We start from the raw sequence: 17,014 nt of genomic DNA on the forward strand, positions 1-17,014 counted from the left end.
CTGCTGACACACTCCAGCCACATGAGGACTAGCATTGTCTTGCATTAGGAGGAACCCAGGGCCAACCGGACCAGCATATGGTCTCACAAGGGGTCTGAGGATCTCATCTCGGTACCTAATGGCAGTCAGGCTACCTCTGGCGAGCACATGGAGGGCTGTGCGGCCCCCCAAAGAAATGCCACCCCACACCATGACTGACCCACCACCAAACCGGTCATGCTGGAGGATGTTGCAGGCAGCAGAACATTCTCCACAGCGTCTCCAGGCTCTGTCACGTCTGTCACATGTGCTCAGTGTGAACCTGCTTTCATCTGTGCTTTCATCTGTGGCCAATCTTGGTGTTCTCTGGCAAATGCCAAACGTCCTGCACAGTGTTGGGCTGTAAGCACAACCCCCACCTGTGGACGTCGGGCCCTCATACCACCCTCATGGAGTCTGTTTCTGACTGTTTGAGCAGACACATGCACATTTGTGGCCTGCTGGAGGTCATTTTGCAGGGCTCTGGCAGTGCTCCTCCTGCACTTCCTTGCACAAAGGCGGAGGTAGCGGTCCTGCTGCTGGGTTGTTGCCCTCCTACGGCCTCCTCCACGTCTCCTGATGTACTGGCCTGTCTCCTGGTAGCGCCTCCATGCTCTGGACTCTACACTGACAGACACAGCAAACCTTCTTGCCACAGCTCGCATTGATAGACCTGGATGAGCTGCACTACCTGAGCCACTTGTGTGGGTTGTAGACTCCGTCTCATGCTACCACTAGAGTGAAAGCACCGCCAGCATTCAAAAGTGACCAAAACATCAGCCAGGAAGCATAGGAACTGAGAAATGGTCTGTGGTCACCAACTGCAGAACCACTCCTTTATTGGGGGTGTCTTGCTAATTGCCTATCATTTCCACCTGTTGTCTATTCCATTTGCACAACAGCATGTGAAATTTATTGTCAATCAGTGTTGCTTCCTAAGTGGTCAGTTTGATTTCACAGAAGTGTGATTGACTTGGAGTTACATTGTGTTCCCTTTATCTTTTTTGAGCAGTGTATATATGTGTATGAAATATGACTATATATATATATATATATATACATATATATATATATATACATATATATATACATATGTATGAAATATTAATGTATGTGATGAAATATTAGGTACGTACCTTAATGATATATATATATATGTTGTTGTTTATCTCCGGTAAAGACAATATCGATTCTCCGTCTTAAATGTTATCGTTTATTTATGTATTAGGGTACCTAAGGTTGGATAATAAACGGTGTTAGACTTGTTTGGTTTATTGGTAACATTTGGGATTCATTTTGTATGCATTTTGAAGGAGGGAAACCGGTGGATTATTGAATGAAGCGCGCCAGCTTAACTGAGTTTAATTGAACAAAATGACCATGTGTGATGTAGCTGGGACCTTTTGGAGTGCCAACAGAAGAGGATATTCAAAGGTAAGGCATTTATTTTATCGCTATTTCTGACTTTCGTGGCGCACCTGCCTGGTTGAAAAATGTTTTTCATGCTTTTGTATGCAGGGCGCCGACCTCAGATAATCACATGGTGTGCTTTCGCCCTAAAGCCTTTTTGAAGCTTCATTTTGATGTAGGACACTTGTATTTTCATGAATATTAAATATTTATATTTCTGTAATTTGAATTTCGCGCTCTGCAATTTCACCTGATGTTGTCGAGGTGTCCCGCTAGCGGATCGCCTAGCCATAACCGGTTTAAAGTAATGGGTTAAATTACCAGAGATTCTCACATGGCACTTATGTTGTATTACTGGACTATATCAGCCAATATGCTAGGTGTAGTTTGAAGAGAGCAGAGTTAGAGAGACTTGTACTTTCTCTTGCAATATTTTTAAAGCCAACCATTTAGGAGTGGGAAGATTCCCAGCAGGGTCAGACAGCCAGGGAAGACCAGTGTATGGAGCTCAGGTGCATTTTGCAGTATATTCAGTGAATGTTTCATCTTGAACTGACGGGTAGACCAACAGTAGCTTAATGACAACAGCTTAAACTTAAAGCTACAGTCTGGGATCTGGGAAATGATTGAACCATTTCTTATTTTCTTGGATAATGTAATGTATAAATGTACTCCAAAGTAATTCTTTGTCATGCCTCATTTTAGGAGGATCGGGTGGTGACAGGTGTAAGAATATGTCGAAGATAAATGCACAACGCTGAGACAGTACGAGAATAGAACTAACGAGCAATGGAAATAGTGTTTTTTCTATAATAGGGATTTTCTTTTTTTAGTTTATTAATTTGACCATTTAAAAAAACAAGCACACAATAAACATAAAAGCCATACATGCACATTAATAAAATCATTGAGGTGACACACAATAAAGTCTGGGACTTATTTCCTCTTGAGACAAGAGGACTAGACAAGATCAAACACAGTTAAACACAGTATGGCAGTGAATAATAAAACAAAAACAGAGAGGAAGAACATCTCATCATTCTAGTTACATCATAGGGGTTATTCATATGGGCACAGAGGACATCAAAGATATTTTTACTTGATTTTTAAAGCTGCCCAGAGAGGAGGATGTTTTTATGGGCAGAGGCAACTCATTCCATTCTGAGGCTCCAGTATACAAGAAAGTACTTTTCCCAGCATTACTCCGGAACCTGTATAAGCACACATCAGCAACACCTGATCTGGTGCTGTGATTATCAAACTTTTATAAGGTCTGGATGCTTTATATGGAATACTGTATGCCTAAAGGAGTCTGTATTGAAAACATGCCCACGTCAGGGGAGTTTTCTATATAGGCTGGGCTGCTCAGTCCTGGCCCTGGGGGTCTGCTGTACTGTTGTCACTCTGGACTTGGCCCAACACACCTCAAACCAACAATGAATGTTTCACTAAGATCCTAAAGCTGAGTGGGGTGTGTTGGGTTGGTGCGCTACAGGGCCGTGGACCCCTAGGGGCAGGACAGGGTGACCCAGCTATATTGTGTGCAACTAAAAAGAGCTCTACAGTACTATTAAGCCTATGATATGAATTATATAGAGGTGTACTGTTTCTGTGTGTTAATTTGTAGGTGTATGTGTGTTTTCATTCAACTTTTATTCAATGAAGCTGCCAGTTAAGGACTTGTGAGGTGTCTATATACATGTATATACACTAAACACATTTTAGGGACACAGTATATTTTACAATAGTTGATTTTTGTTTGTTTTTAGTTCCAGCCTTCAGCTCCTCACAACCCCTCCCATCTGTCTCTGAACACCATCCAGTTCCTATTTGCCAAATGTGTCAAATCGGAGGGTCTGTTGTCCAGACCTCTGCAGTCTCTATGGGGGTGCCACAGGGTTCAATCCTTGGACAGACTCTCTTCTCTGTAAACATCAATGATGTCGCTCTTGCTGCTGGTGAGTCTCTGATCCACCTCTATGCAGACGACACCATTCTGTTTACTTCTGGCCCTTCTTTGGACACTGTGTTAACAACCCTCCAAACGAGCTTCAATGCCATACAACTCTCCTTCCATGGCCTCCAATTGCTCTTAAATGCAAGTAAAACTAAATGCATGCTCGTCAACCGATCGCTACCTGCACCTACCCGCCTGTCCAACATCACTACTCTGGACGGCTCTGACTTAGAATACGTGGACAACTACAAATACCTAGGTGTCTGGTTAGACTGTAAACTCTCCTTCCAGACTCACATCAAACATCTCCAATCCAAAGTGAAATCTAGAATTGGCTTCCTATTTCGCAACAAAGCATCCTTCACTCATGCTGCCAAACATACCCTTGTAAAACTGAACATCCTACCAATCCTCGACTTCGGCGATGTCATTTACAAAATAGCCTCTAATACCCTACTCAACAAATTGGATGCAGTCTATCACAGTGCCATCCTTTTTGTCACCAAAGCCCCATATACCCACTGGCTCCATGTCATCTGCTAGGTAAAGTCCCCCCTTATCTCAGCTCGCTGGTCACCATAGCAGCACCCACCTGTAGCACGCGCTCCAGCAGGTATATCTCTTGGTCACCCCCAAAAACGATTCTTTCTTTGGCCGCCTCTACTTCCAGTTCTCTGCTGCCAATGACTGGAACGAACTACAAAAATCTCTGAAACTGGAAACACTTACCTCCCTCACTAACTTTAAGCACCAGCTGTCAGAGCAGCTCACAGATTACTGCACCTGTACATAGCCCACCTGTAATTTAGCCCAAACAACTACCTCTTTCCCTACTGCATTTATTTTAATTTTAATTTATTTATTTATTTACTTTTCTCCTTTGCACCCCATAATTTTTATTTCTACTTTGCATATTCTTCCACTGCAAATCTACCATTCCAGTGTTTTACTTGCTATATTGTATTTACTTTGCCACCATGGTCTTTTTTTGCCTTTACCTCCCTTATCTCACCTCATTTGCTCACATCGTATATAGACTTATTTTCTACTGTATTATTGATTGTATGTTTGTTTTACTCCATTGTAACTCTGTGTCGTTGTATGTGTCGAACTGCTTTGCTTTATCTTGGCCAGGTCGCAATTGTAAATGAGAACTTGTTCTCAACTTGCCTACCTGGTTAAAAAAAGGTGAAATAAAAAAATATATATTTGATCAACTGTGCTGTGATGTTTCACAAATCTTCTGAACCTTTCTATTCTCATAGATTCTACATATTGTAAACAAAAAATGAGTTTTAATATATTATTGATTGATTGACTATGACTTTTTAAATCGCCCAGCAGTGCTATTTGCAGAGGAGGACATCACTTTCCAGGGGGCCTGGAGGTCCTCCCATTTCTAAGGGCATCTCAGTCACATTTCCTGTATTTCTACACAATCTAATATGACCCACGGCCCTTCTAGACGTCTCTATTTAAAACAACAAACAGTAAGCAAAAATGGCTGCAGTCATCAATCTAGGTGAGAGATTATTTCATATGCCATAGGGGCAGAAAATTGTCCTCATGGAGAGTTTCAGAACTGTGTGTGCAGGGTTTTACTCCAGCCCTGCTTTAACACATCCGATTCAAAGTAGTTAGTACCTTGATACTGTTTGTAGAATCAGGTGATAAGCTAATTTCCTGACGATGGCTTATCACTCTTCATACTTGGTGACTTCATCTCCCGATGTCTGCCTTCCATTAATTTCTACTTAACTCTTTCTTTCCCCTCTTTTGACAACTCACAAGGCAGGCAATACACTTGACCCCACCCTTCCCCAGTCCCACTCACAAGGCAGACAATACGCTTGACCTCATCTTTACTAGAGTCTGTTCGCCTCCTAATCTCACTGCAACCCCCCTCCAGGTCTCTGATCACTACTTTGTTTCCTTTTCTGTCTCCCTTTCCTCCAACCCTAACCACTCAGCACCTATCTAGATGGTCATGTGCCGTCTCAATCTTCATTCTCTCTCTCTCTCTCTCTCTCTCTCTCTCTCTCTACTCTCTCCTCTTCTATCCTATCATATCTCCCTTCTGCAAAATACTTCTACCGCATTTTCCTGATTCTGACTCTTCGACCCTAAACTCCTCCCTTTCCGCATCCTATGATTTACACTGTCCCTTTTTCTCCCCTCCTGCTCCGTGGCTGAGTGACTCATTGAGAGCTTACAGAACAGGGCTGCGGGCAGCTGAGCAAAAATGAAGGAAAACATCACTTCCGGAGGACCTATCATCCTTTCACTCACTCCTCTATACCTTCTCTTCCTCTGTATCTGATGCCACGTTTTATCACTCTAAATGTGAAGTTTCTGATTCTCTAACCCTAGGAAACTCTTTTCCACGCCCTCCCTCCATCTCTGAGGAGGACTTTGTCAACCACTTTTAAAAGAAGGTTAATGACATCCGCTCCTCATTCACTCAGCCAATTGAGTCCTATGGCCCCACTCACACAGAACTACCCTATGCCTTGACCTCTTTCTCCCCTTACTCTCCAGATGAAATCACGTGACTAGTGCGGTCCGGTAGCCCGACAACCTGCCCACCTGACCCCAGCCTCTCCTACCCGCTCCAGCCCATATCAGGAGACCTTCTCCCATTCCTCACTTCCCTCATCTACTGGTCCCTGACCACTGGTCCCCTCTGACTTCAAAATGGCCAGAGTTGCTCCCCTCCTCAAGAAACCAACACTCAACCACTCTGACATCTAAAACTATGATATTAATTTCCCGAAACACTTGAGCATACTGTCTCTGACTGGGACAAAAGCCTGCATACACAGTAGCTCTCCAAGAGGAGGGTTGTCCACCTCTGGTGTAAAAGGATACAAAACAGTAGCTCTCCAGGAGGAGGGTTGTCCACCTCTGGTGTAAAAGGATACAAAACAGTAGCTCTCCAAGAGGAGGGTTGTCCACCTCTGGTGTAAAAGGATATAAAACAGTAGTTCTCCAGGAGGAGGGTTGTCCACCTCTGGTGTAAAAGGATACAAAACAGTAGCTCTCCAAGAGGAGGGTTGTCCACCTCTGGTGTAAAAGGATACAAAACAGTAGCTCTCCAAGAGGAGGGTTGTCCACCTCTGGTGTAAAAGGATATAAAACAGTAGCTCTCCAGGAGGAGGGTTGTCCACCTCTGGTGTAAAAGGATACAAAACAGTAGCTCTCCAAGAGGAGGGTTGTCCACCTCTGGTGTACAAGGATACAAAACAGTAGCTCTCCAGGAGGAGGGTTGTCCACCTCTGGTGTAAAAGGATACAAAACAGTAGCTCTCCAAGAGGAGGGTTGTCCACCTCTGGTGTAAAAGGATATAAAACAGTAGTTCTCCAGGAGGAGGGTTGTCCACCTCTGGTGTAAAAGGATACAAAACAGTAGCTCTCCAAGAGGAGGGTTGTCCACCTCTGGTGTAAAAGGATATAAAACAGTAGTTCTCCAGGAGGAGGGTTGTCCACCTCTGGTGTAAAAGGATACAAAACAGTAGTTCTCCAGGAGGAGGGTTGTCCACCTCTGGTGTAAAAGGATATAAAACAGTAGTTCTCCAGGAGGAGGGTTGTCCAGCTCTGGTGTAAAAGGATACATTATTGTAGTTCTCCAGGAGGAGGGTTGTCCAGCTCTGGTGTAAAAGGATACATTATCGTAGTTCTCCAGGAGGACGGTTGTCCAGCTCTGGTGTAAAAGGATACATTATCGTAGTTCTCCAGGAGGATGGTTGTCCAGCTCTGGTGTAAAAGGATACATTATCGTAGTTCTCCAGGAGGAGGGTTGTCCACCTCTGGTGTAAAAGGATACATTATCGTAGTTCTCCAGGAGGACGGTTGTCCAGCTCTGGTGTAAAAGGATACATTATCGTAGTTCTCCAGGAGGAGGGTTGTCCACCTCTGGTGTAAAAGGATACATTATCGTAGTTCTCCAGGAGGAGGGTTGTCCAGCTCTGGTGTAAAAGGATACATTATCGTAGTTCTCCAGGAGGAGGGTTGTCCAGCTCTGGTGTAAAAGGATACATTATCGTAGTTCTCCAGGAGGACGGTTGTCCAGCTCTGGTGTAAAAGGATACAAATAAACTTTCCTCTTCTTCACTTGCAGTTTGTGTGCTCTTTTTTACAGGTTTGCACTGTGGGTAGCAATGTAAACCCTGTCTCAGACACATATGGAATAGAACATACGTTTGCATGAACTTCAGGCGTCTTTAAGATGCTGCATCTGTCTGCAAGGCAGTCACAGCCTCTCCTCAGTGCTTCTGAGATATTACACTTATATAGAGAACCCGTCACACAAAAACAGACACACACACACACATATACCCATATACCATATACCCACACACATATGGAATAGAACATACGTTTGCATGAACTTCAGGCGTCTTTAAGATGCTGCATCTGTCTGCAAGGCAGTCACAGCCTCTCCTCAGTGCTTCTGAGAAATTACACTTATATAGAGAACATGTCACACAAAAACAGACACACACACACACATATATCCCCACACAGGCAGGAAACACCATACAGCTTCTGAGAATTGTTTGTTCATATTTCTTTTATACTGAGCTATGTGTGAACATGACTAACAGCAACACCACTGCTGATACTGAGAAAAGGTGTGTGTGTTCGTGTTTGTGTGTGTGCTTGCGTATTAGTACTGAGAGACCATTAAACGTCATAATCTTTCCCCTCTATTCAAGGACCAATAACCAAAATACCACTAATCAATCAATTGATTGATCGATCAGTCGATATATCAACCAATCAATGAATCAACTATCAGGGAATAAGCAAAACAGCAATAAGGCAAATCTTGAGGCCCCAAGTATACAATTCGGAGCCAATCAAGGACAGCAGAGGCGGGGCACCACCTGCTATGAGAATCCGCTGGTGATGGGTGACATGCCTGTGGGCCAATCAGGGCGGGGCACGTTGTGAAGATATGTCCATTGAGGTATGTATATTACAGAATAAACCAGGTACCGCTTGTAGACTTCTTTCTCCGTTGGTCTCTACCCAGTTCTTATTGTCCTTTCTGATTTCCCTCTTATTGGAGACAAAATGTCTGGGGGTGTAAAGCAAGACAGTACAGTAAATATCCCCCCACCAGTCGGTAGTTTCCAGTATCCCTTTATTGGACAATTCAACTTGTGTCATGTTGTATTACATCTTAATCAGTGGCCCATGTAATGTTGTATCTTCAGACAGTCTAAATGTAGTACAGTGAAAGTGATAACTAAAAGGATGAGACATACGGCTGTCAAGCTCAATGATTTTCTTTATTCATTTTGCCAAGCTGCATAAAGCACATAAGTGCTTTAAAAGTCTCCTATGGAGTCTGATACACAGGTTAATACAAACATCTTAATAATCACTATTTCTGGTAGTCAGGATGAGGTCTTTATGTAACATCCACCAATGAACCAATTAACGTAATACAATGAAAGCTTTAGACACTGAAAGCACGTTGTTTGGCTTAATTTACTTTAAGAAGGATAAGCAGCGTAGTTGTTAGGTCAATGTTAGGTCAATCCTCTTTAGGGACAATGATTCAAGATCAAGATTGATTTTCTTAATTAATAGTTGGCTTGTCAAAAATGTTACAATTCGGGTTTCTCAGTGTGTTGATACTCTTTAGTTTGTACACAACATCAAACCAAAGGTTTTCATCATTTTCTTTCTTCAGCACGGCAGTAACTTTGAACACTTCTTATGGTGGAATCAACACCTCCTTCTCATAATTCCCCAGATTGGGGTAGGACTTCAGGTCAGCGCCAAAACATGTCTTTATCTCAAAGCAAGACTTCTCTCCAAAATGTGTCAAGTTCATTAGGAAAGAACTGGAGGCAAAGAGGCCGAATCTGATTTCCTTGTTCACTTCACCTGCAAATTTCATGTTGGTTCTCCGGTATGTGGTGTGACAGCCCTGTTGGTTTTCTTACAGGAGGCGGAGAGCATCAGTCAGCAGGAAGTGGGGAGTAGAACTGGAAGGAGGTTGTGTACTCTGTTCTATTGGTCCGGACTGCTTGGTTGAACACTCTGTATATCTTAGGTTGACCTCCTGTATGAGCACGGATAGCCTTGATATGATTGTGACTGTGACTAAGTTTGTCTAGTTTTTGGTTCACTATTATTTTTTGAGGCACATTTTTCTGCTTTCGTCCAGGCTTGTTCAAAGGTCCCTCCTGCATTGGTTTCATTTCGAGGAAATTCCTTCACCTTTTTGCCCATTTTTTTCAATGCAGCCTTTATACATGTCGTAAACAGACTCAGGGACCATGTCTAAGGTTATGGAGGAACTGAGACCAGGCTGATGGAGATGAACCTTCAAAGAGAATGGAGGGGAATAACAGGCAATAACTGTAAAAACAGAGGAATATTTTGTAAATATTTAATTATCATTTTCTCTTCTCTCTTTCTAAAATTAATTAATTCAAATTCAATATGTTTTAATGGCATGAATAATGTGGTCAATATAGCCAAAGCAAAGTGATACACACAATTATAAACAACAGTGACAACAATAAAAGTAGTAGCTATAATACTATAATAATATATACGGTACCAGTCAAATGTTTGGACACACCTACTCATTCAAGGTTTTTTCTTTATTTGTACTATTTTCTACACTGTAGAATAATAGTAAAGACATCAAAACTATGAAATAACACATATGGAATCATGTAGTAACCAAAAAAGTCTTAAACAAATGAAAATATATTTTATATTTGAGATTTTTCAAACTTGCCACCTTTGCCTTGATGACAGCTTTATACACTCTTTTGGCATTCTCTCAACCAGCTTCATGAGGTAGTCATCTGGAATGCATTGTTGTGTTTGTTTCATGTTCATTAATTCTGTGTTCCCGGTCCAAAATGACCACCCCATTATAGCTGATTATAAATCCATAATAATCCATATATTATCACCTAATGTTGTGTTCGATCTTTTTATCAACTTAAGTTCTTGTGAACATTACAAGTTCTGAACTTCTATGTGCTATTTATGTCCTGTAGGCCTCATTGACCTGATCTCATACAACTATTTATGTCCTGTAGACCTCATTGACCTGATCTCATACAACTATTTATGTCCTGTAGGCCTCATTGACCTGAGCTCATACAACTATTTATGTCCTGTAGGCCTCATTGACCTGAGCTCATACAACTATTTATGTCCTGTAGGCCTCATTGACCTGAGCTCATACAACTATTTATGTCCTTGACCTCATTGACCTGAGCTCATACAACTATTTATGTCCTGTAGGCCTCATTGACCTGATCTCATACAACTATTTATGTCCTGTAGGCCTCATTGACCTGATCTACAACATACAACTCATACAACTATTTATGTCCTGTAGGCCTCATTGACCTGATCTCTCTATTTATGTCCTGTAGGCCTCATTGACCTGAGCTCATACAACTATTTATAGGCCTCATTGACCTGATCTCATACAACTATTTATGTCCTGAGGCCTCATTGACCTGAGCTCATACAACTATTTATGTCCTGTAGGCCTCATTGATGATCTCATACAACTATTTATGTCCTGTAGGCCTCATTGACCTGATCTCATACAACTATTAATGTCCTGTAGGCCTCATTGACCTGATCTCATACAACTATTTATGGCCTGTAGGCCTAGAGCCTCAACTATTTATGGCCTGAGGCCCTGACCTGATCTCATACAACTATTTATGGCCTGTAGGCCTCATTGACCTGAGCTCTACAACTATTTATGGCCTGTAGGCCTCATTGACCTGATCTCATACAACTATTTATGGCCTGTAGGCCTCATTGACCTGATCTCATACAACTATTAATGTCCTGTAGGCCTCATTGACCTGAGCTCATACAACTATTTATGTCCTGTAGGCCTCATTGACCTGATCTCATACTATTTAACTCATTGACCTGAGCTTACAACTATTTATGGCCTGTAGGCCTCATTGACCTGATCTCATACAACTATTTATGGCCTGTAGGCCTCATTGACCTGATCTCATACAACTATTTATGGCCTGTAGGCCTCATTGACCTGATCTCATACAACTATTTATGGCCTGTAGGCCTCATTGACCTGATCTCATACAACTATTTATGGCCTGCCTCATTGATCTGAGCCAACTATTTATGTCCTGTAGGCCTCATTGACCTGATCTCATACAACTATTTATGGCCTGTAGGCCTCACAACTATTTATGACCTGAGGCCTCATTGACCTGATCTCATACAACTATTTATGTCCTGTAGGCCTCATTGACCTGATCTCATACAACTATTTATGACCTGTATTTATGACCTGTAGGCCTCATTGACCTGATCTCATACAACTATTTATGGCCTGTAGGCCTCATTGACCTGATCTCATACAACTATTTATGGCCTGTAGGCCTCATTGACCTGAGCTCATACAACTATTTATGGCCTGTAGGCCTCATTGACCTGATCTCATACAACTATTTATGTCCTGTAGGCCTCATTGACCTGAGCTCATACAACTATTTATGGCCTGTAGGCCTCACTGACCTGATCTCATACAACTATTTATGTCCTGTAGGCCTCATTGACCTGAGCTCATACAACTATTTATGGCCTGTAGGCCTCACTGACCTGAGCTCATACAACTATTTATGGCCTGTAGACCTCATTGACCTGAGCTCATACAACTATTTATGGCCTGTAGGCCTCACTGACCTGAGCTCATACAACTATTTATGGCCTGTAGGCCTCACTGACCTGAGCTCATACAACTATTTATGGCCTGTAGACCTCATTGACCTGAGCTCATACAACTATTTATGGCCTGTAGGCCTCACTGACCTGAGCTCATACAACTATTTATGGCCTGTAGGCCTCACTGACCTGAGCTCATACAACTATTTATGGCCTGTAGGCCTCACTGACCTGAGCTCATACAACTATTTATGGCCTGTAGGCCTCACTGACCTGAGCTCATACAACTCGTTTTAGAGGAAAAAAAGCATAATGTATGGATTATTTTGACTTTAACAAACACTCAGATGAAACACATTGTGCTATTTATCACAGACTACTTTGTGTCAAAGTTTAACAAGGACTCTCTCCTCCTCACCAGTGTCATGATCAAAGATATGATCAACATCCTCACATACAGTATATCGTTTGGTCATTGTGCTGCCACAGAATGAATTGTGAGCAAGGCCTCAAAAAAGCTTTATATAGCAGAGCTGTGAGAAAACTTATATATATTATTGAAATAATTTTGCGATTGTTTGTGAGAATGCCAACAAGTGTGGGGGAAAGATTCCCATGGGGGTTGTCATGGAAGCCAAGAAGGGGAGTGAGGGGCTCAAACACACATGTGTGTTGGGGTCTGGGAGAGGAAGTGTGTCCATCTGATAAATGGACCTGAACTCTATTTTACACTAATTATAGTCACACCCATTCATGTCTAATGACCAGTCATTTATGACCGGGAACACCACAGGTGTATGAAAGTTCAATGTAATGAAAATCATCTAAATGTATTTTGTTTGTTCAGATGCCCTGTATGGACAAAGTCATGGAACCTTGTGAGAATCAGATTAAATTAACTACATTTTTAAGAAGGAAAACATGTAAATCGGTCCAATTCGGCCCGGAACACAGCAGGAGGGTTAACAGGCGAGCCTTGTTTAAAGTTAATTTGTGGAATTTCTTTCCTTCTTAATGTGTTTGAGCCAATCAGTTGTGTTGTGATAACGTAGGGGTGATATACGGAACATAGCCCTATTTGGTAAAAGACCAAGTCCATATTGTGGCAAGAACAGCTCAAATAAACAAAGAGAAATGACATTCCATCAATACTTTAAGACATGAAGGTCAGTCAATCCATAAAATGTAAAGTGCAGTCGCAAAAACCATCAAGTGTTATGATGAAACTGGCTCTCATGAAACTGGCTCTCTCCGCAACAGGAAAGGAAGATCCAGAGGTACTTCTGCTGCAGAGGAAAAGTTCCTTAGAGTTACCAGCCTCAGAAATTGCAGCCAAAATAAATGCTGAGTTCAGACACATCTCAACATCAACTGTTCAGGGGAGAATGCGTGAATTAGGTCTTCATGTTTGAATTTCTGCAAAGAAACCACTACTAAAGGACACCAATAATAAGAAGAGACTTGCTTGGGCAAAGAAACACGAGCAATCGATATTAGACCGGTGGAAATCTGTCCTTTGGTCTGATAAGTCCAAATTTGAGATTTTTGGTTTGGTTCCAACCACCATGTCTTTCTGAGATGCAGAGTAGCTGAACAGAAGATATCTGTATGTGTGGTATCCACCATGAAGCATGGAGGAGGAGGTTTGATGGTGCGGAGGTGCTTTGCTGGTGACAATGTCTGTGATCTTTTTAGAATTAAAGGCACACTTAACCTGCATGGCTCCCACAGCTTTCTGCAGCGATACTCCATCCCATCTGGTTTGTTTTTCAATGGGACAATGAGCAGGCAACAAGTACTCAGTTTATGTGGGAACTCCTTCAAGACTGTTGGAAAAGCATTCCTCGTGAAGTTCGTTTGGGGAAAGCCAAGAGTGTGCAAAGCTGTCATCAAGGCAAATGGTGACTACTTAAAGAATCTCATGGCTTAAAAATCCTTCTTTAACCTGTCTCCTCCCCTTCATCTACACTGATTGATGTGACATCTCGATGAGGGGCAAACTACCTGCCCTCCAGGACACCTACACCACCCGATGCTACAGGAAGGCCATAAAGATCATCAAGGACATCAACCACCCGAGCCACTGCCTGTTCACCCCGCTGCCATCCAGAAGGCGAGGTCAGTACAGGTGCATCAAAGCTGGGACCGAGAGACTGAAAAACAGCTTCTATCTCAAGGCCATCAGACTGTTAAACAGCCACCACTAACATTGAGTGGCTACTGCCAACACACTGTCAATGACACTGACTCTACTCCAGCCACTTTAATCATGGGAATTGATGGGAAATGATGTAAATATATCACTAGCCACTTTAAACAATGCTACCTTATATAATGTTACTTACCCTACATTGTTCATCTCATATGCATACGTTGATACTGTACTCTATATCATCGACTGCATCCTTATGTAATACATGTATCACTAGCCACTTTAACTATGCCACTTGGTTTACATACTTATCTCATATGTATATACTGTACTCGATATCATCTACTGTATCTTGCCTATGCTGCTCTGTACCATCACTCATTCATATATCCTTATGTACATATTCTTTATCCCCTTACACTGTGTATGACAGTAGTTTTTTTGGAATTGTTAGTTAGATTACTTGCTCGTTATTACTGCATTGTCGGAACTAGAAGCACAAGCATTTCGCTACACTCGCATTAACATCTGCTAACCATGTGTATGTGACAAATAAAATTTGATTTGATTTGATTTGAGATCATAGCTTTCACCTGGATTCACCTGGTCAATCTGTCATAGATAGAGCTCTTAATGTTTTGTATACTCAGTGTCCACTGAGACAGAGAGGTGTTGTTTTATTCAAATGCTTTCTCCGGTAAGATTGACGTATCTTGCTGTCAGTCAAATTATAAATATTTAGAGACCCCCCCTACAGTTTGACTTTGTTGCATTTAGGGGAGCTCAGGTCTCGTTCTTGTTGCTGATCCCCCCCCACCTGTAATTTGCACTCTGAATGTAACCAAAGAAGCTGTGTGAAATTAAAGATTAACCGATTATTGGAAGCCATCAGGCCTCACTCTATCATTCATTTACAAATTATTTTAATAATAAAACCAGCCAGAAAACTCCTTAGTTATGACTTGTTTATTCAATGTCAGACTGATCAACAATAAGCAGAGCAAAGAGTGCAAAGGGTGGCTAATTTGAAGAATCTAAAATATACAATACATTTTGATTTGTTTAACACTTTTTTTGGTTACTACATGATTCCATATGTGTTATTTCATAGTGTTGATGTCTTCACTATTATTCTGCAATGTAGAACATATTAAAAATAAAGAAACTCTTGAATGAGTATGTCACGCCCTGACCTTAGAGAGCCTTTTTATTCTCTATTTGTAACGGAGCTCTTCGTCGTCTGACGACGAGTATGAAATATCGGACCAATGCGCAGCGTGGTAAATGTCCATGTTCATATTTATTTAAACTCAGAACACTAAACAAAATAACACAGAGAGTGAAACGAAACGAAACAGTTCTGTAAGGTGACATACACTAAACAGAAAATATAAACACAAGAAGAAAACATAGAATGCCCACCCCAACTCACGCCCTGACCAACCTAAAATAGAAACATACAAAAGGAACTAAGGTCAGGACATGACACTATTTGGTTAGGTCAGGGTGTGACTAGGGTGGGCAATCTATGTTGTATTTATATGTTGGTCTGGTATGGTTCTCAATCAAAGGCAGCTGTCTATCATTGTCGCTGATTGGGGATCATACTTAGTCAGTCTTTTTTCCACCTTAGTTTGTGGGATCTTGATTTTGTACTGTTGCTTTCCAGCCCTACAGAAGTGTGCGTTTCGGTTTGTATTTGTTGTTTTTTCGGTGTCATCAATAAAAGAAAGATGTACGCCTACCACGCTGCACCTTTGTCCGATCCTTCCAGCGACGAGCGTAACAGAGTAGGTGTGTAGGTGTGTCCAAACTTCTGATGGTACTGTTTGTGTATGTGTATATATAAATAGAAAAAAGAAACAAATACATAGGTAATACAAAAATATAATACTGTAATACCTCTCGCTCTACACACTTCACACCCCTCTATAAATAGTCACTTTAACTCTACCTACATGTACATATTACCTCGACTAACCGGTACCTCCGCACATTGATTCTGTACCGGCACCCACTGTATAAAGCCTCGCTATTGTTATTTTATTGGTGCTATTTAATTATTTTAAACATTACACTTTTTTAAAAACTGCATTGTTGTTAAGGGCTTGTAGGTAAGCATTTCACTGTTGTATTCGGCACATGTGACAAATGCAATTTGATGACTCCACATACTGTTCTCTCTCTCTCTCTCTCTCTCTCTCTCACTCAAAATTCAATTTCGCTTTATTGGCATGGGAAACATATGTTAACTTTGCCATAGCAAGTGAAGTAGATAACAAACAAAAGTTAAATAAACAATAAAAATGAACAGTAAACATTACATTCACAAAAGTTCCAAAATAATAAAGACATTTCAAATGTCATACTATATGCAAATATTTCTCTCTCTCAAAATAGTGTAGTATTTGACCATCCTGGAGTCCACACCCAAAGTCCAAGCCTGGAAGAAATACAGCACAGCAAAGGTTAGGATCTTGTGTCTTGCCATGATGTCAACATACACTGCTCAAAAAATAAAGGGAACACTAAAATAACACATCCTAGATCTGAATGAATGAAATATTCTTATTAAATACTTTTTTCTTTACATAGTTGAATGTGCTGACAACAAAATCACACAAAAATTATCAATGGAAATCAAATTTATCAACCCATGGAGGTCTGGATTTGGAGTCACACTCAAAATTAAAGTGTAAAACCACACTAGAGGCTGATCCAACTTTGATGTAATGTCCTTAAAACAAGTCAAAATGAGGCTCAGTAGTGTGTGTGGCCTCCACG

General features: G+C 41.5%; 1 pseudogene; it reads right to left on the reverse strand.

The window, feature by feature from the left end:
* Positions 1-8,971: 8,971 nt before the first annotated feature.
* LOC112263194 lies at positions 8,972-16,721 on the reverse strand (annotated as a pseudogene).
* Positions 16,722-17,014: the final 293 nt, after the last annotated feature.

This window comes from Oncorhynchus tshawytscha, unplaced genomic scaffold, assembly GCF_018296145.1.
Source record: "Oncorhynchus tshawytscha isolate Ot180627B unplaced genomic scaffold, Otsh_v2.0 Un_scaffold_7382_pilon_pilon, whole genome shotgun sequence".
In the NCBI taxonomy this organism is placed as follows: domain Eukaryota; kingdom Metazoa; phylum Chordata; class Actinopteri; order Salmoniformes; family Salmonidae; genus Oncorhynchus; species Oncorhynchus tshawytscha.